The sequence below is a fragment of the Falco naumanni genome, chromosome 4, assembly GCF_017639655.2.
Source record: "Falco naumanni isolate bFalNau1 chromosome 4, bFalNau1.pat, whole genome shotgun sequence".
In the NCBI taxonomy this organism is placed as follows: domain Eukaryota; kingdom Metazoa; phylum Chordata; class Aves; order Falconiformes; family Falconidae; genus Falco; species Falco naumanni.
The window spans coordinates 51,402,984-51,428,695 of record NC_054057.1 but is presented as its reverse complement, the minus strand read 5'-3'; the positions used below and the strand labels follow the sequence as shown (position 1 = coordinate 51,428,695).

Genomic DNA, 25,712 nt, shown 5'->3' with positions numbered 1-25,712 from the left:
TCAAATAAAATGTGGTTTTAGACACTACTAGAAATCTTATTTACTGAAGACACTGGAGAAACTTTCGCTGTTCAGTGCGCAAACTCTGTTAAATCTTTCACTGACCGGGCACAATGGATGCATCTTTTTCAACATTAGCAGTCCAAAACTATTTTAGCAATACTAACGATTCCTCATATGACTAAAACTATTTGCATGCATAAATGTTTATAGAACTAAGCTTACAGTGTATTTTAATAAAGTATGTCACATTTCTATTCAAGATTAATTAATTGTGAAGTATGTTACTTTTTTATTAAATAATTCCTGAAGAACTTCAGAAACTTCAGAATGTATTTGCCTAGACATTTATTAGTAATAATATTTATCTCACATTCCATATAAAAACAGGATAAAATGTACATGTTTTCTTGCTGCTTACATATATATGTGCCTGTAAAGTTATGTATTTCACATTACCGTGTATTTCCCAATCCTGCAGTGAAAGGATGGTTAATGGTTGGACTTGATGATCTTAAAGGTCTTTTCCAACCTAAATGATTCTATGTTTCTGTGATCTACAGGTTGCAACACATAGCCAACTCTGAAACAGATCACTGATTCTGTATGTTTCAGTTTGTTGCTCAGTGTGACTATCTACTTTCAAAGACGTTAACCAGAATGTCTCCAAGTTGACTTCATGGTAGGAGGAATTTGCATGTATGAGGGCCAAAGAAGCAGCACGTTTTTCCTCTGCAATAAGATAGGGTCCAGACCTAAAAGTATGATAAAATACCTATATAAGAAATAGTTAAAGATCCGTTTCAAATGTATTATTAAGGAAAAAAAAAAAAGAAAGAAAAAAAAAAAAGAAACAAACAGCAACTCCAGCAGACACCACTAGAGTTCTCCTTCTCCCAAATATCCCTAGCACCATCCTAAACCCTGTTTACCCCAGAAACCTGAACTGTGGACAGACAGAAGAGGAGAGAGAGAGAGAAAATTCAGACACAATAAAACTCTGAGGGGAAAAATATGTGGAAGGAGGAGGCAGCAGCGGCCTGGGGAAGGGATTGAAAAGTTTCCCCTGGCTTAACTTCTCCCCCCCTGCAGCAGCAGAAGCAGCGCCTGCAGCACAAGGTGAGAGAGACTTTTAAGTCTGGGGAGGAGGGGTGTGTGTGCGGGAGGGGGGTGGGGTGGGGGTGAATTTACAGCCCTGTGGATATTTCTGTGTCTGCCTCCGTGGCTTTGGGGTGCGAGAGACGCCGTGTCTCATGCTGGGTGGATTTTTTTTTAATATGATGGAGGATTATAAACATGGCGCCTTAAAAAAACTACAAAATCATGTACACACTGTTCCAAGGAGATGGGGGAGAGGGGACAGGGGAAGGGCTGGGCACCAGAGGAGGGGGCAATCCTGCCCCGCGGGGTGCCATATGGGGAGGGGGGAGCAATTATACTTGATAATAAAATGTGTGGGGCTGCGGGGAAGGGGGGGGGGGGGGATGGAAGGCGGGATTTTATTATTATTATTATTATTATTATTTCATTTTTCGGAGTGGGCAGGATTATCTGGCAGCCCGCTTGGAAACCGAGGAGGAGAAGGGGACGGCGGCAGAGCGCGTGTGATTATTAACGGCGATTATTTTTGTCCCATCTTCCCCGGTCGGATTTCGGCTGGGAGGCGGCGGCGGGCCCCCCGCGCCGAGTTGCAGCCAGCCCCGGGGCCGGGGCGGGGGGCGGTGGGGTGGGCAGAGGGGCGCACAAGGGAATCGCTGCCTCCAGCGCTCCGCGCGGGCCTGCAGGGAGCGGGGGAGCCGGGGACTCGCGTGAGAGGCGAGGCCGCGCGGGGTGTGGCGCAGCCTGGCTTCGGCCCCGTCGCCCCCCCTCCCCCCCCCTTTCCCCACACGCGGGGCGACCGCTTTGCTCCCCACTCCCCCCCCCTCCTCCTTTCTGTCACGCACACCCCCGCCGCCCCCGCATTTCCTCGCAGGGCTGGGGGATGTCTGCTTGGAGGACGGGTCTTGGCCCGAGTAATGGCAGCTGCTCGACAGCGCCGAGTCTCCACAGGAGAGAGACGTCGGGCCCCCGCAGGCCGGCCGCCGCGGGAGAGGGGCCATGGCCCCGCTTCCCCGCGGGGGGGCAGAGGAGGGGACGGGGAAAGGGGTAAACTTAGAGCCCCATCCCTCCTCCCCCCGGGCGGCTGCAGGCGGGCTGCGCCACCCCCGCGGCGGGGACGGCCTTACCGCCCGGCGCTGCCGAGAGGGCCGGCGGGGGACGGGGCCCCCTGGCTTCCCGGATCGCCCTGCTGGCGGAGCGCCTCGGCCCCCGGCACAGCCCCGGGGGCTTCCTCGCCTTCCCTATCTGCACCGGGGTAGGGCGCGGGGCGGGGGCGGGTTGGGGAGGGAAGGGGCCAATTTCTCCGCCGTCCTTCCCCGCTCCCCCACCCCGCTGCGGGTGCGGGGAGCCCCGCGGGCCGGGGCTCTCCCGGCACTGCTCACCCGACGCCCGCGGCCCCGCAGGGCCTGCCCGCAGCCCCGCCGCACTCGCGGTCGGGTGTGAATGTGAACTGTGGAGGGGCTTGCTTGTGGTGTTCCGGGAGGGGTGTGTGTGTGTGCGCCCGTCCCCCAAACCGCGTCTCCAGATAACTCCCCCGGCTCACTTCGTGAGGTGTTTTCCTTGCCCCCGCCTCAGGGGTTGTCCAGAGGCCTGTCTGCCTCCTCTCCTCTCCATCACGGGCAGGGATGCATGCGTGGGTGTGGGGTTTCCTATGGCGAGGATGGTAGGGAGCTGCTGCGCGCTGTCCTGGCCTGCCGTGTGTTTCAGAAACCATCCCCCCTGTAAAATTCTGATGTTAAGGACTTGGGAAACTTTGTGTGTCCTTTGGGGCTTATCCTGAATACGGCAGACTTCGGGAGTTATTTGTCTTCTGTGAATATGGCAAACAACTTTACATAAGCTAGAGCTGGGGTGGCTTGAGAAGAGGAAAAGGGATGAAAAACTGTTTTAATTTGGTGTTGGTTGGTCTTATAATTGTATAATTTGACATTTTAACACCCTGGAATCATCTGCCATGGTCACTGTATTATAGGAGTAATAATATTTGTTGTAGTTTTGAGAAGATCCTATTGCAGTGGAAAGGATGAAAAGTAGAGAATGCTTTCTTCTCCTAGAAATGCTGAATATTTTTTTTAATTTTATTTTATTTCCACTTCTGTTGCTATCCTTTGTAGGAAATTGTTTAATTCTTTAGGGGTTATCACTGAGACAGGTGTCGGGAGGCGGGAAGAGTGGGAATGGAAATGCCAGTTTGTGGTTCAGGTTGCAGTCCCTTGGGTTTTTCTAGTCCCTCATCCTTCAGCGTGAAGGACCTGGCATCTCTCCACATTTTTTTACTTTTTTATTATTATTATTTTATTATCAACCATTCTTGGTGCACTATGGAAAGTCTTTAGGGAAGTAGACCATTTGCTGACTGCTGTTTTGTATGAAACTGGAAGTACTCACAAAATAGTTACAAGCACAGATTTATGTTTAATGCCAGCTTTTCCATGCCTAAACAAACCCTCTTTGCTTTTGACCAGATATTTGTATTAGGAAGGGAATGGTTCATGGGCTAGGTAGTGTAACAAAGTACTTTATCTTTCTGATAGTGAGTTTGGTTTTAACGAGTGGGGAAAAAAAGTTATTGTGTTGGTGACTCTTTGATAGTGCTATGGATGGTGGTCTCTGCCCTCAAGAAGTGGCATCTGCAATCGATCCTTGGTATCGGGTTCAGCACCAAAGGACTGAGTGAGAAAAATCACTCCTCATGAGCTGGGCACTGTGATGGAAGTTACTAGTGATGAAATCAGCTATGTAAGGGGAGTTGTGAGTGCGCGGATGTTGGGTAGGGGTCTTAAAACTTTGACGATTTGCTAGAAGATGCTCTTCTTCCACAGTTTGGAGCTTTATAGCACTTAATTTAACATGGAAGTGCCCTCCATACCAGTTAAATTAGTGTTTTTTGTTTTTTTTTTAATCTAAGCAAGCACCTGCAGCTATTATTTTTAAATGCAAACATAAAACCAAATTGAGTTTGTTCACCATGAACTAAAATTCTAGTAGTTTGTCTTAATCCATATGCATTGTGAGCCAGAGCAGTACTTCTTAACTTTTCAGGAAAGATTGAACACTGCAGAAGCAACAAGAATTTCATGACTGTAATTGCTGTGCATGCAGTATGTGCCTGCTAGGTTGTTTGCTGTGATTTGATGCTGTGTGTCCGTACTACTTGTAGGTAATAGGCCGTCTGTATGCAGCTAGTGTTCAGATTGCCTGGGAGTCCTGCCTGCCCTCGTAGCACAGAGTAGAAGGGATTATTTAGGAAAGACTTGAGGCTTCTGCTGGGGAAGAGCCTGCATCACCTTTTCAGCCTAATATCATCTCAAGAACAAATGAGATGGTGAAAGGCTGGGAAGTGTGCTCAGCATTTCCACGTCACAGGTGAATATAACCCACTGGGTGCTCATAGTGATGTGGTGCTCCTGGAGAAGACAACTACGTGGATGGGCAATAAATTTGGCCTGAAGCTGACCTTGAAGTGGCTTAGGCTACATCTGGACTGTTGTGCATTTCTACCAGTGAACCACAGCTTGGGGACTGCTGAATTGTGCTATCTGCAATCTCTGAATTAGGATGAAATACTTCAAAAAGAAATAAAGCAATATTTGAAGATGTTTTCTTAATTTTAGACATCTAAAACTCTCCATAAATGTCTGCATTGTTTAATCTGTTAGAAAGTTGTCTCATTGCACGCAAATTGAGAGTCAGGGCAAATTTTGGAATTAAGAGACTTGGTTTGGGATTGAGTACCCAACTTCAGTCAACTAAAGTTCACAAATTTTGGACATACCTGTAACAAGTTTTCATAGTTACTGCCTTCCACAGCCTTTCAGAGCATTTAAGTATAGAAGTGCGTAAGGACTGCAGGCAGTGAATCTGTCCAGTATAAAAGTTATGAAAGAGGGAAGGGTGATGATGATGTCTTCAGTAAACTTCTGAATTTTCTTCTTAAATGGCTTTTTAGCTAGCTCCAGTGTGGCATAAGTGTTGGTAAAATAAGTCTTTTACCCATGGTGTAGGTTGTTAAAAATGCTAAGTAAGACTATAATTTATGCAAGGTATAGGTGTCTCCCACCAGTGATGAACTTGGTTCATAAAAGGCTTAGTTGTTCAAAATTACTGGCCAGAGGCATACAAGAGTTTGCTTTCCTTAATAAGATAGAGTTTTGGTTTTTTGCAAGAGTTACGTCAGAATTGTTGGAGCAATTTTTTTCCCCTGTCTATCCAGTAAATACATGCATATTTCTTTCAAATCCTGACCCGTGATTTTATTAATTTGGATGGGTTTCCTTCCATGTAGTAGGGCTTTCTTTAGCCATTCTTCTTGTACTGATTGCTTAGGAGTTAATCTCAGACCATGTTCTTTATCTGTATGGTTTTTTGTGTGTTGGGTTTTTTTGGGTGTTTTTAGTCTCAGGATGTGAACACTCCCATAGTACTTGTGTAGTACTTGGAGCATGGTGCCCTTGGTAGCTGGGCAGTGCAACGTATGTCATCTTTTACATAGCTCATACATTTTAGGCTGTCAGTGTTGCTTGCGCTAAATGTTGTGAACAAAGACTGTTCTTGTCAGGTTCTGGATGATTTTTGATAAGTTGCATGTAAATTTAGCTCATAATTGGGTTATTGTTCTAGGGTTTAATCTGCCAGTCGGGAGAATATAGCTGCAAAATAGGTAGTTTATAAGATGAGGTAATGATTCAATTTTGCAGGAATTTCTTAATAAGTTAACTCTTACATTCCTAAAAAAGTTTTCAGTGATTTTCAGTGCAGTGTAAAGTTGCAAGTTCAGTAACGGTGAAGGAGTACCTTGTCATCTATACAAAATGCAAAACAAGTGTGGAAAACTTTTTCTTGACATAAAGCTCAAATTTGCCTTTAAATGGTGGAAAATAACATTTCTCCAAAAAAATCTTCATTCCTGGGTGTAGTGGAGGTGGCTGGAAGTAGATTGATAGACACCAGAGTGGCTGTGTACAGTATAATAAAAACTGTGGCCTCTAACCTGAATGGGTGAACTCCTGTGGCACACGGAGCTGTCTGGTTTCAGAGGCCTCTCTACATCATCTCTCTGCGACACCAGGGCTGAGTCAAGCTGATATTTTTTCCCATATTTTAAATTTTAGTCTTTAAACATAGTTTTATCATCTGTTTAAACCAGTGTCTGCCATCAAGTTAATTGAGGAAGCCTGAACTCTTGTCTTATTATTTATTTTTAACTACGCTGTGAATATTGAATTATATGAAGAATTTATTTTTAAGGGGTAAAACTAGACAAATGACTATATAATGGATTTTTAACATAATTTTTATTTCAAAAGGAGTAAATAAGCTGCTTGTTCCAACTATACTGTTTCACTGATTGTCTGAAGTCATGCTAATGCTTACAGTTGGCTTGAGATGCTTTTTGATGTAAGATGGCTGCAATCAATTTCTTTAAATACACGTTATTAAAGGGTGAACTAACTTGAATCATAAGCTGTGCTAGAGGCTTATATTTTCCTTATGTTTCACTAAGATTTCATTCATATTTTTTATGTCTCCTTTTTTTTTCTCCCTGAGACAAACAGTCTTTTAGTCTTGTGGGCAGGCAACAGCAGACACAGTGGTGATACTCTGTGACATGTCCATGAACCCAAGGTAAAGCTCATGGTGTCTAATTTTAGGTCAGCCAGCTTTGGTAATATCCTGTCAGAGCCTGATCCTATAGCTGTACCATGTAGATAAATCCAAAGTGTAGTTACTGAGAGTTTTGTGTACGAAGAGACTGGTTTTGATTTTCTTCCAGTCTCTCGTTTTTGCACTTCACTGAAGTGCCCAAGTTTCTGCTATGGAAGTATAGAGATATGTAATTTGAGTTTAAAGTATGTTATTGGTTAAAACAGCAGGATCCTAATATTTGTAATTTCAAAATTACAAAAAATATTTTAAAAATGTAAATAAAATACTGTTACCGGTGTACCAACAGTCAGAGTATCTTTGCATATACCTGTACATTGTATTCAGTGTTGAATTCCAAGATTAAATAATTGCAAAATAAAACATTGTGAATTAGTGATTATGATTTTTTGTACAACTCTCCATTGCAATATTTGCTAAGAATTAGTTTCATATCATAATTCTAGCACCGGAGACAGTGAAATCTGAGGTGCTAAAATCCACTTACTGGTTAGAAAATGAAGTTGAACATACCTACAGAACCACCAGTAACATCCCAGTCACCCTTTTTGTGGAAATAGCATTTTTTACATGCAAAGAACTGGTCACGCTGTGTTAATTCATTTTTGTCCATAATAGGATACTATGGGTTTGAGATCTAGTGATTTTAAAAAAAAGTTAAACATTTTGCTGTTTACCTCTCATTTCTCCTATGCTTCATTTTCTTTCACTTTGTTAGTATGTTAAACATGAAACCAGCTTGCCTTATATTCAAAAATATGATTTTAATGTGGCTAACTTAACTATAATGTTTTGGTTACAGACCGTAGGAGTCTGCTAGTAGGTGTAGTACTCAAAAGCCTCATTTTGGAAAGTGGATATTTGTGCTTTGATCTCACGCACTTACAGCATGGCATTATTATCTGGTCTTTTAAAGATAGGTGGATGGGAGTCGCATGCAGTGACTCACGGGATATGGTACTTAGTTCACTAATTTTAGCAGAGCGATTCTTATCTTTCAGCATTAGATTTTATTGGATCCTTTTGGAAAAGCGATGAAGTGAAACAAAATGGAGTTGAGAGATGATTAGCAGAATCCCAAAGTAGATAGAAATATTATACAGCAAAAAATAAATTAAAAGGATGTGAGGTATGTTTATTGCTCAACAAATCTTTGACAAGATCTGAGAAAGAAGAGAGCTTTATCTTAGCACGCTATCATCCTTTTCTATTAAGTCTCGCACAACATTTATGCATTCAGTAAGACGGGATCTCACACTACAGATACCTGCTTACAATTACAGATGCCTCTCAGGTCAGAAACCAAGTAACAGCAGTCTGCACTGGCTGTGTGTGCCTTATTACTATTTTCTTGGTGTCTTTGCCAGTAAAAGAAAACTTCCAAAGAGGAGATAGTCTGTGTCTTGCATAACAGTGCAGTGCGTGTGATCACACACACAAATTAAAGAAGTTTTACCCCAAAATAGTGGGGGTTTCGTTTCTTCAGTTTTCCTTTTGGTCAGTAGTTAATTTTGTTATCAGTATCTTCTGAGCTGCCGTTGACTTCAGAGACAAGTTTAACCCAGTGTTTATGCATAATCCCCTCTCCCCAACCAATTACTTAAGATTCAGGTTCAAAATTGTAGAAAATCAAAACAAAAGAATTGCTATTTCATAAATGTAATCACAGGCCACTGATTGTTCACTGATGAAAATTGATGATGTTCACTGCAGAAAATCCATTCTTACCAATAGATTAATATTAATATAATGATAGAGACCTTGATCATATAAGCACTTGTTTCCCACAGGCACAAAAATGCATAGGCCTTGGAGCATACTGATGAATCAAGTTTATTTAGAAAAAATATTTTTTAAAACTAGAACTTTACATACAACTCTAATATTCAAGAAAGAACACAGTTACAATTTGTTTTGTCTGTATAATTTTATGTAATGTTCTATTTTTGATTCTTCTACTGGAGTATGCAGTGTTACATAGGCATTTTTCATGCCTTTTGAATATCAACAGTATGACTTGTTATTTTTGCATATACTAAATTTTATGTTGAGGATTGTTCCCATTGAAGTGAAGGCACTTTTCCTACATGTACATTCGTTTTTAAAGGAATTTACAGTATATATGAAAAGAACAGAGCAAACACAGATAACATTTTTCTATTTGTGACTTTTAACATTTTTTATGTATCTTACTTAAGTTCTGTATGTTATAGAAAGCCTTAATTATAAATAAAGGGAACTGGTAAAAGAAGAAATACAAAGAATCTTATGGGAAAAGCCAATACCATTATGAGAAGAAAGGTTTATTTTTACATTAGGAAACCTAGGAGACAGATACATCAGAAAACTGAGGATTTTTAACGTACCTTCAAAATTACAGAAATTATGTATGTGAAAGCAAGTTTAACAATCACAGGATTTTAGTTATTTTAATCACTGAATATAAATTGAAAATCTGTGAATTCTGAAAATGACCTTGACTCACCCTCATCCTTGACTCTAGCATTTACCTGCAAAACCCAGGCAATCGTTTTTTGCTCCGTGCAACAAAGAGTTTAGAAAAAGTAATGTTCTCCTCACGGTGTGCTTCTGTTCTTTCTTTGTTTTGCAGTTCAGAAATCTCAGAAAACTTTTTTCCTTTCTATATTAAATAAAAGCAAAGCATTAAGCATTGTTGTTAGTTGTTTTCATAGGCACCATGCTGGCACCAGTTTTAGCTTCATATAACTATATTTGAGACTTTAGGAGCTTCCCAAGAACCTACTACGTGAACCTTTTCTCAGGAAGCTGGGTGTTTCAGTGTCAGTCATCACATGCATGCTGACATGGGAAGACAGTATGGCACACTGAATAATTTGGCATTGACACTAACATTTTCTTAATAAAAAAGGAGAATTTACAATTTTTTTCACCAATCAAAATAGCTTGCTAAAAACTTTTCTTTGTCTTGGTAAAATGTGAGGAAGAGAGAGAAGGCATGTACAATTTGCTCATGAGTAACTCATGCTGTCTGATCTCTTTATCAGTCTGACTAGAATGTGTTGTCAGGTTTAAAAGTTGCTATATTCAAATCTCGTTTGTTTGCTTGCTTGTTAAAAAAAAAAAAAAAAAAAAAAAAAAGATAGTTTTATTTCACTGACATATCTTTTTGAAACAAGAGTGCTGATGCATACCTGGAAGCATTTCAGACTGACAGTGTTGGAAGGCAAGAAGCATGGACCCTCTCAATCTGTAATGGCATCTTTCAGTTGTGTAGCTTTGTCATCTTCTTCCACTGACCTGAAGTAAACAGACTTATAGGAAATACTTGTTGTAATGAGGAGATTCTTCCTTTTCCTGCACACTTCGCACTTACTGGCTCCCAGAAGGCTTCTTTATAAAAACCTCATTGGCATACTCCTAACTTCTCGCTGATTCCAGACATGAGATCTCTTGTTATTCACCTTGTTCCTTTTAGGAAATAGGGATTATCAGTGTCTCTTGGTGCCAGTTTTATTAGGTTTTCTAATCCATGCTGACATTTCTTTTTCTCAATAGTTTTTAAAAGTTTTATAAAAATTACCCATTTACAAGTTATCCAAGTGTAAGCTTAATTGGTAGCACTAATTTCTGAAGGCGTGTAGCTTTTGATAAAATTGAATGATTTTTTTTCTCCTATAGTGGTACAGGAAATATTGATAAATATCAGTGAAAGCTGATTGATGGCTCAGATGCTTTGAGTACAGGTGCGCCAAGGAGCCTAGAAGGAGAAAGTGGTTTGCTCTGCCAAATTATTGGGTAAGCAGTTACAGTGTTTCCTGGCCAGTGGGAAGGAATGGTATCCAAATTGCTGCTTGGCTCTTCTTTCACGAGAATTGCCTTTCTTGGTAAAACTAGCATGTCATGTAATCCAGAGTCTTGTCGCCAGCCACTGCTAATCTCAAATGTCTCCTAAAAAGGTGTCAAAAATCAGCCAATAGTATGGCTGTTTGTAGAAAGCTATAGAATACTGATGTAGAAAGTATTCTGATGTAGAAAGCTATAGAACACATTTCCCCATACTAGTGCCCTAACTAATAATTTACATTATGGTTTCAGCTTTTACATATACAGAATTTTTATTTGCTCGATTTTGGAATGTTTTAAATTCCATTTATGTAATAACTGAACATTTTAGCGAATAATGTTAAAACCTACTCCTTTTTAGGTCAAGCCTGTTCTGTCCTCTCTGAATGCCTTGCAGCCTCCCACTGCAGTACGCTTCTGGCATTTACCGAGAGCGCCTTCCTCAGCTGCAGAAAAGAACCATGTATACCTGCCTGTCTGCACAGTATTTGATGGAGATAAGAGACCTTGAGGGGAGAGTTAATGAAAGGCCATAGCAGTTGTCTGTTGAGTACAAATAAGAGCTGGGAAACACACATATGAAAAGAAGAAAGGGAGAGTTTGGCATGAAATGCGCATTAAGAGAAAGTCAAGGTACACATGTCACAGTGTATGTGCGAGAGGATCAGTGTCTTTGCTAACCAAATTTGGTGCAGCACTGTTGACTTTAGTGGAGCAATATTAGTTTATACCTGCGGAAAATTTTTTCCTCAATATCTGGGAGTGAGAATATATAATGAAGTGTTTATGGATGAGTGACAGGGAGAGAGAGTGTGTGAGAGTGAGAGCGCATGCACGTATTTTCAGGCCTGATTGATTATATGAAAAAAAAAAAAAACTGGAGTTGAAAGAACATTATTTTAAATTAACATTCATTATCTTCACGCGTGAGATAACAGTTCGCTTTGGACCAGATCCTAACACCATTATGTTTCTTGAGCAGAGAGTGCTTTTTCCTTGAATGAGGGTAGTCAGTATGAGAATGGCAAAATGTAGTCATATCTTTGACATTAAAAATATATGGTTTAGTCACCATATATTAGAATAATACTGTATTATTTCTGTCAGGGAAACATGGATTTTTTACTTTTTTTAATAAATGGTTACATTTTCTTTGAAATGTAAAATAAAAAGTAAGAGAAACCTTTTTTTGGATCTCTAATCTTATGCTTGGAGAAGCTTGCAGCCATTTTAATTCATGCTGCATTCGTTGATCTAGCAGTTAGATTATTTAATCACACTGCAGCTAGGTCATCTACCTATCGGACACTGTTAAGGAGTTCAGTAATATACTTGGGGTTATTGGCTTCTAAATGTCACTTTTGAAAAACAAACAAACAAACAAAAAAGCCAAACAAGCTACACACATCCCAGTTAACTTATAAACAGTATAAAGAAAAACAATGTGAATTCACGGTCTTATCATTCAACTCTTGTTTTTTGTTGGTTTTTTTTTTTTTCTGTACATAATATAAATAGAAAAAAATGCACATCATAGCAAACAAAGGAAAAAAATCTGCTTTTGATCTTCTTTGGCAGTTGTTTTGCTTTTAAATTCAGAATTTTGCAACATGAAGTCATCTAATTGGGCAGAAGCTTGCTATTAAATATTTTCATATAAGAGACGTAGTTTGTGAGCATAAAAAAGAAAGCCACATTTTAAAATATAACCTCAAATAACTTTATGAAATTAAAAAATACTCTAAAAAATTGCTTATTCTTTAAGTATAATCATGTAAAAATGTGGGAAAAGTGTGTATTTTAGGTATCCAGCAGTAGTGGGAAGCTAATTTCCCAGGCTGTAAGTGCTGCAATAGTAGAAGCCCAGTGATCTAGATATATAAAAAGGGAAATAAATGTGGTAGCAGCTAATGTGTGGCAGTGAAAAGCAGAGGAAAAGATTGCTGTGATGCTCTTAAATGTCCTGTATTTTCGGAGAGGGAGCTACTCACAGTGAAATAAACCACTTATTGGTATGCAATTAGGATAGTATTTTGTAAATTATTTGGTGATGATGCAGTTGGCAGCGGAGTTTTTTAAAGGGTCGCCCACGTGCTTTTCAGTTATATTCCCTATAGAGATGAAAAGGAACGTTTATGCTCTTCTGAGATATTATTTTAGTCTGTCTGAATGCAGGTAGAACGAGAAAGTCATGTTTCATACAAGATGGGAATTGTATTACCCTCTTGTTAAATGAAAACTAAGAATCCAGAGATTCCCTCTGTCTGCGCCTGGATCCCTTGGCTTATTTCCTTGTGCTTTCCTGATGTACATGAAAGCTTTGTCAAATGAGCGGTTATAATCGTGTTAAGTATCTCTCAGTTTACCTTCAGCAGAGAGACTAAACAGAGGAAGGGGCCAGTTGTTCATCTTAATTGCAGTGTTTTCTTAATAAGCAAATTATTCAATGGTTTCACACTCAGACTATTGAATAGCCCCTTTGCTTTATTGAATTAGTCTGTGACAATTTTTGTACAACTTCTTGTTATACTTTAATCTGGGCACTGTAGGATGTGATTACTTTCCTCAGGTAACACTCATATATATATATATATATGAGGAGTCCGACTGTAGAGGAGGGACTTGACTAAAGGTTTTGTGACTGCCATCCCATTGCTGAGTAAACCTCAGTGCAGCAAGGCAGGTTAAATAGGGATCTGATACTTTTGCTCTCTTTCTTTTGGAAGAGTGTTGAAACTAGACCACTGTGCTGTGTCCACAGTGTGTATTTCTTTACTGGTAAATAGGGACTTCGGTTATGGAAGGCAGCTCAGCAAGGTTAAAAAAAGATGGTGCTGAAACCCAGCTGCAGGGCAAAGGCGAATGAGAATTGAGCGATAATAAAAGCAAAAAGTCAGTGTTAACGCAACATACATGCAGGTTTTTTTTCAGGAGCTGAAGATGCGTATTGAAAAAGGTTTTGGGTGGCTGAATTACTGTTTTAGGAGTTGTCAAGGGGAAGGGTGTTTAGCTACATGGGTGAAGCAGGCTGAAGCCCTCCTGCACAGGGGAGTTAACAGGTGCCCATTGAGTTCAGTCCATTCTGGTGGGTATGGTGGCCAGATGATTATCAAACAACTAAGTGAAGTACGGTATTACAATTCATAGCAGACCTTTTCATGTCTATATTATGAAGCTTAAGAAACAACCGAGCTCTTGACAGGTTTGAAATTACAACCCTGTTTTTGAGCATTTCTTCCAAGTTCTGCTGAATTAATGAAATTAACTGAACTGCCAAACTGATGGAGAGCTGCCGATTAGCCATTGTTGCAAGAACCCCACATCTCAGGCAGAATGTGCTGCTTTACAATCACTTTGTCAGGAATTTAAATGATGACCTTTACTTCCTGCATCTCAGGCTACAGCAAGCTGCAATGGGAGGTAGCCTTGAGAAGGTGTTTGCTAATGAGGCCCTAGCACCCTTGACAGGTATGCTAGATAATTAAAAAGCGATAGATGATGGTGTAGTACTGCATGTGTAAATTTCATTTAAAGTATGTATTTATGTAGTGATTTTGACTCATCCAAGCCATTTGTATGACACATTGGCACTTTCCATAAGAGTAAGGATGCTTGACCTCTTGTCCTGGCCAAGTTCCAGTTTGGGTTATTACATTCTGACTACCTACATTTCTGTAAAGTTTCATCTGGATTTTGTTACTGTTGTTTATTTACATAGTAATGCATATGTACTTGGCAGTTTACAAAGTAACAGCACAGGATAAGAAAGTTACAAAAATCCCTGCTCCAAATTACATTTAGTATTTGTGCAAGAATAAATATAGCAGGGCATGATACAGTACACAAAAAATACAAAGTGGCACATTCGGTAATAGCATTCATAGCAGAGGTAGGTTTTCAGAGTTTATTAAATAGAAGACAAAGTGCAATCCATGACGTGCAAGTGTAAAAGAAGACAGCAAAGGGGTGATGTAGACAAAGCAGAGAGGGGAGAAAACTAGGTAGATCTAAGAAGGATGAGAAAAGGGAGGAGGTGTAATTCAAGAATGCTTTGTAGAAGATACTCTTGCAAAAGCTGGTACACCATGGGTTAAGTTACTGAGTAGTGTGCACTGTTAAACATATGATATATTGTGCAGCAGGAATGTATATAATTCACTGGTAGGAGGAATAATACCTGTTTGTATTGTAGTTAAAACTATATATATATAGTTTTACAGGGTTATTTGGCATGGATTTTACATGTGTATCAACAAGGGAAGGGGAGTCAGTTTATGTGGTGGTGTGTATACATGTCAGCAGGACTTAGGCAATCACAAATCTGCATGCGGCAATCACGTGGCAATCATCTGCTGGTGTAGAAATGTTCCTCTTCAACATGCAAAGGCACATTTTATCCTTTACCACTCAGTCACTCAGGATCCTGCTTAATTTATGGTAGGAAGAGTTTGCTGTGTGTTACTGTAGAGTAACAGGTAGGTGAAAAAAAGAACCCAAGCCACATCCTGTTGTGGAGAGGTGTTCTGTAGAAATACGAACTTCAAAGCTGCAGGCTTACTCTTAAAACTGATTGATATTAATAATCAGTGTTAACCTTGAATAGATTTCCAAACGAGTTCAAAATAATCCAATATTAGACTATATTGCATAACCATAGCGGTCTAATATTTACAAGAACTGTCCCAGTGTTCTTCCAAAAATACATAAGCCTGCTTAGGGACACTTCTTCCACAGCGCAGATGTACCCATTTCACACAGATTTTAGAAGTACATGGGAAAAAGTTCTAAACAGTTTTCATTTTCAAAATGCTTTCAAGAAAAATGTTTTTGAATAGTACTTGTGAGTGAAATCATACTTGTCTCAAATAGATTGTTCACAAAAAGAGAAATTGGTGGGTTTTTGTTTTATTTTTCTAGAAATGGAAAAAAATGGTTTTGAAAATATCTTGGAGTTTGCCTATTAACATTGATGTTTCTTATTGTTAGTTGTTTTTACATGACTTCATTTGCTAATGAAAGTAGTACATAATGTACTATGTACTTACGCAAAAGATTTAGGACAATGCATGTGCTTTTGGAAGTTGTGGTTCTTTCTAATTTTATTTTGGTCTGTTTAACTTTTTTTGGAATATCTGTCTTGGCATTGTTTTTGGAAAGAATTTAAACAAAAATATTTTTCACTTTAGGTCACAGATATGTTAAGCTCTTCTCTAGCAGAACTACACCGATCACTTATTCTGACCTCTTTCAGCTCCCGTGTAACCCAGCTTAAATAAGGTTACCTTTCTCCTGGATCATGCCCACTGAAAATGCCATAACAAGTCTTTGTGGTAGCAGTCAGCCTGTCGTGTGTGAGTGAAAGCACTGAAAATACATCCTTCAGCGCTGTGGGGCCGAAGGGCATCTTACCCATTTAGTGGTGTCTGTCTAGTTGGCTCTGTTTTTTTGTCATCTGTCGGCTTTTTTTATGGAAAGAAGCAGGAATACTTCAATGAGGAAAACCATCCAGCACCCACGTGCTGCGCATTCTGGGAATGAGATCCATGTGGCTTCTTACCATTGTTTTTTTTGGGTTTTTTTCTTCTGTATCATTTATTAAAGCTGTTATGGAATATCTGCTTAAGGCTAAATGAGTTTGAACTCTCACTTAGCCTCATTAAGGTCTTGGGCTTTGTGTTTACTACTTCTGCTTTCATCAAAGCCACTTCCTCAGAGGCTTTTGCAGGAGATGCATATGTTCTTCTTCATTTTCTGCCTCACATCATGGTAGAATTATACTTTTTAATCAGCAGGTTTTATTTAATCTCCAAATTTTATTTCTGGTGTTCTGCCTTTAAAGCAGAAATTGGTTTTTATACTTTTATGCTGGGGGTTGTCTACTTCTATATTCACACATTTAAACGCTTCAGGCTATTCATGTGTGTTTTCTGAAGGGTTTAACAGTGCAGCCATTCCCACACAGCCTGTCAAAGTCAATTGGAGACTGTGTCAAAATTTGCTATCAGACTGCTACGATGAATCTCCTGCTGTTACTACAGAATACTCCAGTGCACGCAACATTGTTAAGAAATAGTGGAGATGCTGGGGATGATGCTACCTGGAGCTCCATCCCTACCTTCACCATGTGCTGTAACATTACTCAAACATATATATTGGTAAAGAAGTGTTAGAGTGTTTTGTACAAAAGACTCCAGAACCTCAGGTACTTAGTGACCAGGTGTAGTTGTTTAAGTTGCTGTGATAAACTGTACTTGTGCTCTGTCACTCAAAAAGAGACAAAGGTGATTTACCAATAGGATATATTTATTTTTTTTTACTGTGTAGTTCACATTTATGTTTTCTTTTTGATTACTTTGTTCCCTCTCAGAATTTTTGGAAGTTCCCTGAGTTTTATTTGTATGATTTGGAGGAAACTGAAGTGGCACAGTCTGTATCTCATGTACTTACTCACTGCAAAGATATAAGACTAGTCTTAAGTGAAGGGACATGTACATAGCTCATTAGTTTGAATATACATGAAGAACTCATGTCTGAAAGAATTCCGGTTACTGGTAAGCGACCTCTCTTTTTATTTGAACTATAAGTTTAAACTTTGAACAATGAATGTGCTTAGACTAGTGATGTACTTATTAGGTTAAAAAAAGAACAAGCTTTTAATAGGAAAAAATTATCACAGGGCAGACAGCACGGGATTTCATTAGCATTTATGAATTGCTAAACTGCAATTTAAAAGTCACATTTCTGTCTAAAAAAGTTTTCCACAATTGTCATACAAGTAACATTAAACAATGTCTTAGTTTGTTTACTTGGGGTCAGATTTTCAATGGTTAAGGTGATTAAAGTTGCACGGACTGTCTGCAAAGGCTGCAGTACTTAGCTGCCATTGATCTTAGTGGGACTTTGAATAAACATTAGTTCTGAAAATCCCACCACGTATGGACCTCATCTCTTGTCTTCAGACATCTTTGAAAATCTGTCCCTTAGAACAGTTAACAGCATTCCCTGTGTTGTTTCAGTGGTTTTCCCTTAGCATTTCCCCATTTTAGTCTGTGCAGGAAGGTCCATCAATTATAAACAGCATTTTGTAGTAATTTCTGAACTTGGCATTCATACTTGTCAGGAGGGATAGACTAACAGAAGAGACGTGGCCCTGGCTTTCCACATAGTATTGTGGTGCTGTGCTGTAGTAACATAAATAGTTCTTAGGATAATTCTTTTCATCCATAGATGTTTAAGTGCTACACAAAGGGGATTAGTGTAATTAGTTTTGCATTTGGAAATGGTAATACAGAGATATGCAGTGACTTGCCTGAAGTTAACCAGCACAGGAGGAGGCTGTACCAAGTTTGGAGCCCTGGCGCTCAGTCTACTTTCTTCAGCAAATGTAGTTTCAGAGTGCTTGATCTATCCATACAAAATCTCCAGACGAGAATCTTCTAAGTGTAATGATTTGGTACTTAAGCAGTGTGAGTCATGTTCTGGGATGCTGGCGGTGTTTTTTTGTGATATTTCCGTTTCACATTCAGCTTAGGGGGCTCAGCGGGGGCTTTTGGTCTGGTTGCCATATGAAGTTCATCAGGGGTGACAAGCGAAAGCAGCTTAATGTGCTCATGCTATTTTTGCCTGTAGTAGAAATTTGTGATGGGGACTATTTCTGTTTTGCATGAAGTCACCAAAATAATGCGTTGAGCTGTAAGCTAACTGGAGATGCCCAGGACTATTCACAGCAGAATAGCCTGGATATTGTTAGTTGTTGGATGTAATTATTTTGATTTCACTGGGGGCAGAGGCTAAAAACCACTTGTCAGACTTCTGAAATTGCACACCCTGGCAATTGTGGTGCTGAAGTTGGGTACCTCCGCTGGGCCTTCCAAACACAGCTTTTTGTGTATTGGTTCCCCAGCTATAAAATGAAAACATTTCAAAAATGAATCTTACAGAGTGCTGTGAGCATAAAAGCATTCAAGGCCGCAGGATCTTTAGTCAAGATGCTTTGCAGAAAAAACACTAGTAGCCTTATCCAGCTGCTACTCACCACAGAGACACCACTTTTCTCTCCTTGCTTTTTCAAAAATGTTGAGGAGGGACACTGGACCATGTTGGATGTGTGTGCTGTAGGTACGAGAGGAGCTCTTGGCCCAGCTTGTTGGCTTTTCTCTGCCCCATCACTTAGAGTGGATTACAGTAAATTTTTCAGGCAGGAGAACGGTCATGTGGTCTGTCTCCTTTAAATTAATTCCTGTAACTTCCTCAGTTGAAGTTTGTTCCTGATCCCACAGGCTAGAGACCATTCCCTCCAAGGATTCAATTAGCTGACACCAACCTTGAGAGCCCCCAAGCTTAGGACACATTTCTCCTTAGGATTCCTTCTCTTAGGCACAACAAAAAGGCTCCCCAGGGAAGACCCAGGATACTTCATGTTGTCTTCAAAGTAAAAGATTCTCAAGTTTCCTCTTAATGTACCCGCTCCTAGTCAGAGTTTGATTTAGAGAAAGAACCTGCTTGAAACATGGAGGTCTGTTTGCTGAGTCAGTAAAAATATCTAATCTTTATAACTTATTTACAGTCTGCTTATATTAATAAGATACAATTGAGATTTGTTATGAATTAGACGTTGACATTTCTCTAGCATTCTAGGCTGAAACTATGCTGTTACCTCTTGTTGCTTTCTCCATTTTTAGCCTACGAATATCCCATGTATTTGAGTAGCTTCATGTGATACTCAAAGAATCAGTGGATGTGTCTTTGATCAGTCCCTATGGTTCTTATGATCTCTATAAATGTGTCTAGAAGGAGATGGCTATGGAAGAGAGTAAAAAGCCACTTAAGGCACAGACCAATATTGGTGTATACAGCCAGGCTGAGTAAATGCAGATCGGAAGCTAGGCTGTAGTTTCTAATCATTAGCATTTGCAGGTGGAAGAACCTGTCATGATGTCTATATTAGATGCATGTCATGTCATGGCTGCTTTTCAGTGTTTACTGTATAGGGCAAGTATGACCAAACTTGCTCACCCTATGGATTACAGACTAAAATTCCTATATGAATAAAAGCTAAACCCCCCCATACCATATGCTTGGGAGAGTTGAGGGTTCCCGAAAGTGGGTCAGGACTTGTCTCAGTGTTGAGTGCTAGGGTGATGTTTGCTTCAGCAACCCTTGTTAACTTGTTTCTTCCAAATCCAATAATTTGAATTTGTTCAGCCACGGCTGCATCAGCATGGCCTTGTTGCCAGATAAATGACTGGCAGCCTCATGGGAACCACAGGTGAAATATTTTGAGCCAGGAGTGGTTCAGGAGCTGTGCACTGGCCACCACTGCTTCAGCAGCTCTGTATGGAGCAGGTGAGAATAACTCATCAGGTTTCTGAAATGATTTACCAGTCATGCTGTCTCACTTTCGTGCTTGTAACAGATTTTGAATATACTTCTCTATGGCATGATTTCCTCCCTGTAAAACAGCAGTATCAGCACTTTGCTATATTAGGCATTTGGAGTATAAATTAGCGGGGAACAGTTGCTAAGGCAAATACTTCCATTTTACTCTGAGGACAGGTCTGCTAAGACCAGAAGCAGATGAAGGTAATATGCCAATACTTCTAGCACTAGAAGAGTAAAAAATTAGAAGTAAGAAATTGTGCATATTATTTTTGTGGGAGCAACAGACGGAGAGAAAGTGGTTTTGATAAAAATGAAGGTAAGTGCAAAACTGAAAGGCAAGCAGATTTAATGCACTAAATTGTTTGATGGCTCTGTAAAAATGGCTGGAATTTCAAGTTGATGATACCTCTTTACTAGCAGGAAATGAAACTGTGCCTAAGCCATATAAATCATGAAACCCACTATGATTTCAAATTAGTTTTAAAGAAAGTACTACATTAAAGGTAGCAAATGTTGTACTTGATAACTAAATTAGTGTGATTGTGAAATTGAGGAACTGCTAATAAGTTGTGAAAGAATGTCACGATAAGTAGTAACGTCTTCCTCAATGGAATAATCTTCCTTAAAATCTACACCAAGAGACAACAAATCTTGCTAGCAATTCTCTTACCAGTATTCTACTACTATTGCTTTGTTCAAAGGGAATGTCTCCTCTCTGGGAAGACTGGAATGTATTTCAATTTAAATTTCCTCATAGCCCAGTCTTTACTTTTCGCTGTGGCATCAGAAGTTCTGTTGTCATCACTGACTGAGGCATCCGCTGCGACAAAACCTGGACCTGCCCTCATAGTTTTTTAGAGAAGTGAATATTGTTGTTCTTACAGACACTGTCAGGTTTCAGACTTCAGCGCAGAGGGTGCTTGTGCTACAGAACATGAGCCCTACACTTGGAAACACCCTCTTGGATTTCTTTCTTGAGTGTAATTAAACAGGAGTGGCTTCTTCAGTGTTCTCTCATTGAATCTGAATACCCATCTTTCAAGAATCCCTGGAGAGTACTATAATCAAAATATATATGTTGAGTTTTTTTCCATTTTTCAAAGGTGAAGGCAATTTATGAACTGCTAAAGAATACAGCTATGATACCTTTTTTTAACTGAGGTTAAGAAACTTCTCCTGGTGTCACAGCACGTCTGTACACTGCCAGGAATTTAACTTGGACATACCTGCAGGAGAGACCTTCTTAAACAAATTTATTTGCTATACCGTTGAAGCTGGCTGTCAGCAGCTGGCCGTGCATTGTCATTTCTGCTTAAAACAGATAGGGGTGGCACATGAGACAGGAGACTTGTTACCAAAATAGTGCAATCTTCCCGCAGCTCAGATTTTCTGTTTCCTAGACTTTTAGTGGATTCTTCCAGAGTGCTTATCAGGCCAGGCAGTCTTTTTTCTTTCTCAAAAAAAAGTTGCACAGATTTTACACAAGATTTTCCTTTTCTGAAGAAAAACAACAAGAAAAAGACTGAGAAGAAAACTTTGTATAAGATTTTAAATTATTAAAAATAGTATTTTTATAAATTAATAAATGGAGACATACAATTATTCTTCATATTTTCTCATGAAGCACCTTGAAATGGCAGCTAAAACATTCCCAGTAAAAAGAAGTATTACATTTTTAAATATTCAAATTTGCTTTCCAATATGTACTTCTCTTGCTTGCTTTCTTCTAGCTATTGCCAATTAAAAACAGAAGTGAGTTTATTTTTTATTCCTCATATTTAGCATTTTCATATTCCCTATACGCACTAAACTTTCAAAGCGATTTTGGGGTGATTTGAAATTTATTCATTGGTGCTGCTTTTTAGAAAATCTTTGGGCATTTTGAGATGCTGGAAAATGGGAAATAAAAGGAAGTAAGGACCACCAAGAAAATCAGGCAGAGACAGATGAAATGTCCTGTATCCCTTTCCCACGACTGCAGGAAACAAGATATAACAAGCAATAGGGAGGATGTCAGGGAGGTGGCCTATAATCCATGAAAATTTATAGCAAATCAGCTGGACAACTGAAGAGTCTCTTGTTGTGGGAAAATCACTAAAATAACTGAAGTCAGCAGAGAAGTACTCAGACACTGTGGCGAAGTAGAACAGCAGCAAGCAGGTCATGAATGTTGGAGTCGTCATAGAATTAAGGGTACAAAAATTGTATCAGTGTGGTAGATTACTTGAAGGAAATTAATTGCCCCTGATGTTTCCCTTGTTCTTTTTTTGAAAAGAAAGATTTGCAGAAAAATACCTAATTGAGAAGAAGAGAAATCTGAATTTTTTTTTAATTACAAGTGAAAAAAATTATGTAGTCCACTACTCCTTCTGGATGAGATCCAGGAAGGACAAAGCTGAATTTCGTTTGCAAATTTTTGTAGTGATAATGTGCCTGTTGTGTAGGATTCTGAGTATCTTTACCCTATTTGCTATTAAAGCAGATCTGTACCTTCTAACATTCCAAAATTGAAAAGGCATTTCATAGTATGAGTTACATTTCAGCTGTTACTGTCTACTTCAGTCCCTTTTGTGATTACTAAAAAATCCATGTGTCTTCCAAGTAGTTACCCTATATCAACAGATTTTTTCCCTTCAAGAGAAAAAATCAAGTATCTCAATTTTTTTTGTACACTTGTCTGTTTATCATATAAATGATAAGTCCAATACAAAATGCATATAATTCTTCATGCCATTATGTTATTTCTTGTTTCACCGTCTGCTACCTCCTTTGCTATAAAAGTGCAGTCTCTTTGTAATACAGTTTGGATTTTATTTGGAGATTTTTTTTTTCAGATTGAGTGATTCAAAGATACTACGTGAGGGAGATGCAATTTATGTGATGTAGCTATATTATTAAGCTGTAACAATGATAAAGTAGTAACATTGCTTTAGGAGTTTGCAGTCATTTTGCTTTTGATATGATTTGAAGAACTGCATTGCTTAAACTTGTTTTGTTCTTCACATACCATAGAAATTTAATAGTATGGTTCTATACAGATTCTTGACTGAATTATGACTAGATTTGTTTCTTAGTCTGGTTTACTGGAATACATTAATGTATAGATATCAAATATAATTTAATTCCTTGGCAGTGCTGTACATTTGTATTTGATTTATATTTACAAAGACAAAATCTTATAAAAAATAATAGACCCAAACTGCTTGCATAGTTTGGTTTTTGATCTTTCTTCTTATCTGCAGAAACATTACTGCAAGCTCCTAGGCTGATACCTGTGGTAAATAGCTGTTGGATGTTTTGTATTTCTCTTTTGTATTTCTCTACCATCTTATCTGCCTGTTTATCCAGCCACGTAGTCCAGCATCTCTTCCAGAACATGCTTATTCATAAAAACTGTTGACTGTTGTCAGGATTGAGACTGGAGGGCTGTAGACAGTGATGAGATGTTAAACTTTGAACAGGTATCTTTGAGATAGCCATCTACCTGACTTGCTGCTCTACTGGAGAGAGTGTTTATTCATCATGGTTATTTTGAAATTAGTTTCTTGATTTTTAGGAGAGAGAATATAACTGGAGCTGAGAATTTAAATGAAACCCTGTTTTTCTTAAAACCAAATTATTTGGATGTCATGCCAGAACTTTTGATTTATGTATGTTTCCCATATGCAGTCTTTTACAATAATTTCTGTAATTCCTGAGGTAAAGCTTTGGGGCAGGATTGTATCTGATTCATGACAGTGGAGTAAGGGAAGAACAGGAGGAGAGATCTGGCTTGGGGGTTTGTCTTTGCTATTTACAGATCCTTGGCAAGCTGTGTAACCTCGCCCCCACACAACTGCCCCCACTTTAGATTGGGGGCAGGTTTTTGAAGTGCTTCAGAAGAATTAATAGAAGGAAGTCCCAACTTCTTTAGGGCACTTAGAACGACACCATAGAAAACGAGTTATCCAGTCAGTATCTTTTCTTGAAAGGTTATCGATGAGCTTTGGAAATTAAATATTTTCCTGGGTTTTGGGTAAAGCTTAGTAACTTAGAGCTAGCTCTGTACCATATGGCAGGTCCAGTACTGAATGTATTGGCCAAATACATCCATTTATGGTTTGAACTGTGGGATTTTGCAGTGGAACCAGCTTGTGGCCATGGGCTGCCTGGTGCAGCAGTGGAGGATAACATTTTCTCTTGGGATTAGCCTCAGTCATCCCACGGAATATTTATTCTGCCAGTTTCTACCTGTGCGCAGCTCCTGTTACCATCCCTATCATCATGCTGCTTTTTGAGGACAGTGGTGCCCTGTTGTCTCCAGTTAAAGCATTTGACACTCCCCTGCTTGTGGGGACCTGCCCAAGGAGCGCTCTTCATCTTCTTCGGCCCTGTCCTTGTGAGGCCCCTTCTTCGCCAGGCCCGTCCTTGCATGTTTGCCTTTATGCTCTTGAGTGGTGGTGGTGGGCATCTCAAAACCTCCTCCTTCCCTCTCAGACTGCTTTGGACATGCCAGCTTCTGTCTTGGTGTAATTCAAAACCACCATATGCAATTTCCACTGCTTTCTTAACAGTGCCACCGTGAGAATTGTCACCTTTTGCATTTAAAATGTTGTGAGTACTTCAAGTCTTGAAGAGTTGATAAGCTTTTTAACTAATCCAGAGCTTTGTGTTAGTAATTAAAAATGAGTTGTGCCATTTTTCCTCAGAGCTGAAGGTCACAGTAGGCATAATGTATTAAGAAAATGTAGTTCATGATTTCCCTTTTCAGGATTCTTTTGCAAAAATTGAAATGTGTATGTTTGTTATTAATATTTGTTTTTTATAAGAGTTTCACTTTCTTTACTCAATAAAAATAAAATGTAAAAACCACAGTAATTTTAATTTTTCCTTACTTAGAAGTGAGGAAAAATGAAATTCCAGGTGGAAACCAATGGACAGTATCACAGTGATGAATGTATTTTCACTGGAGGTTTTTATAATTTATGGGAGAGTTAGTTTCTCTTGTCTGGTATGATCTTCAGCTTTTGCATTTAGTGGATAAGCAAGGCATGCAGACACCAGATTTCTAACCTTAGGGAGTGTGCAGCTATCTGGGATGTGAAGGTTTGAACCATGCTGGAATAAATACTTAATTATTTATGCAAGTGGCAGCACTCCAGCAGGGCAGCTGAGCCTGGGCTCCATCAGCTGCTCCGCTGTTGGTGGGGAACACCTCCTTGCCATGAAGGGTGCTGCTGAGGGTTCTGCGAATCCCAGGTAAACCATGTAGTCGAGTGCTTTGGTGAATCACACCTTTATTAGCCAATTTTAACTCAGGTAAATGATTGCAAATAATAACCCAGAGGCTTTACAAATATTTGTTTTGAGTTGTACATCTGTTGGTTATCCTACAGCAATCCATAATGCTTGTACAGAACCCAGGTGCACATTCACAATTGTTAATCGCTTTGCGTTGGGTATTTGGCAATAGGATAATTCAGTTACTAAAATTAAAATTACTTGAGTTTTTTTAAAAAAGACATGATCTCAGCCTGTTTAGCAGAATTGGTACATACTTACATACCCCTGAAATGCAGCCCCAGCTCCCGCTGTACGAGGATCCACCTCAAGTAGTGGGTAACTATCAAAACTCCACCTACCTTTCCATCATTTTAGTGAGTCTTCAAAATACGCTTTGTCCTCACTGAAGACAAACCTTGATTATAAAACATTCCCTTGTTAAGTGACTTCTGCCAATCTGTCATATTTTTTTTAATGTAGGT

At 39.4% G+C, this 25,712-nt stretch overlaps 1 protein-coding gene across 7 annotated transcripts in view; it reads left to right on the top strand.

The window, feature by feature from the left end:
• The first annotated feature begins 904 nt into the window (after positions 1–904).
• Positions 905–25,712, top strand: part of ZMYND11 (zinc finger MYND-type containing 11) — a 107,460-nt gene continuing 82,652 nt past the window's right edge. For 4 of the 7 annotated variants that reach the window (XM_040589678.1, XM_040589674.1, XM_040589677.1 and 1 more), the window contains exon 1: positions 906–1,119. The gene's annotated coding sequence lies outside the window, so the exon portion shown is untranslated. Of the gene's footprint in view, positions 1,120–2,224; positions 2,354–25,712 lie in introns of those variants that run through there. The other 3 variants (XM_040589676.1, XM_040589675.1, XM_040589673.1) reach the window with 2 other exon arrangements.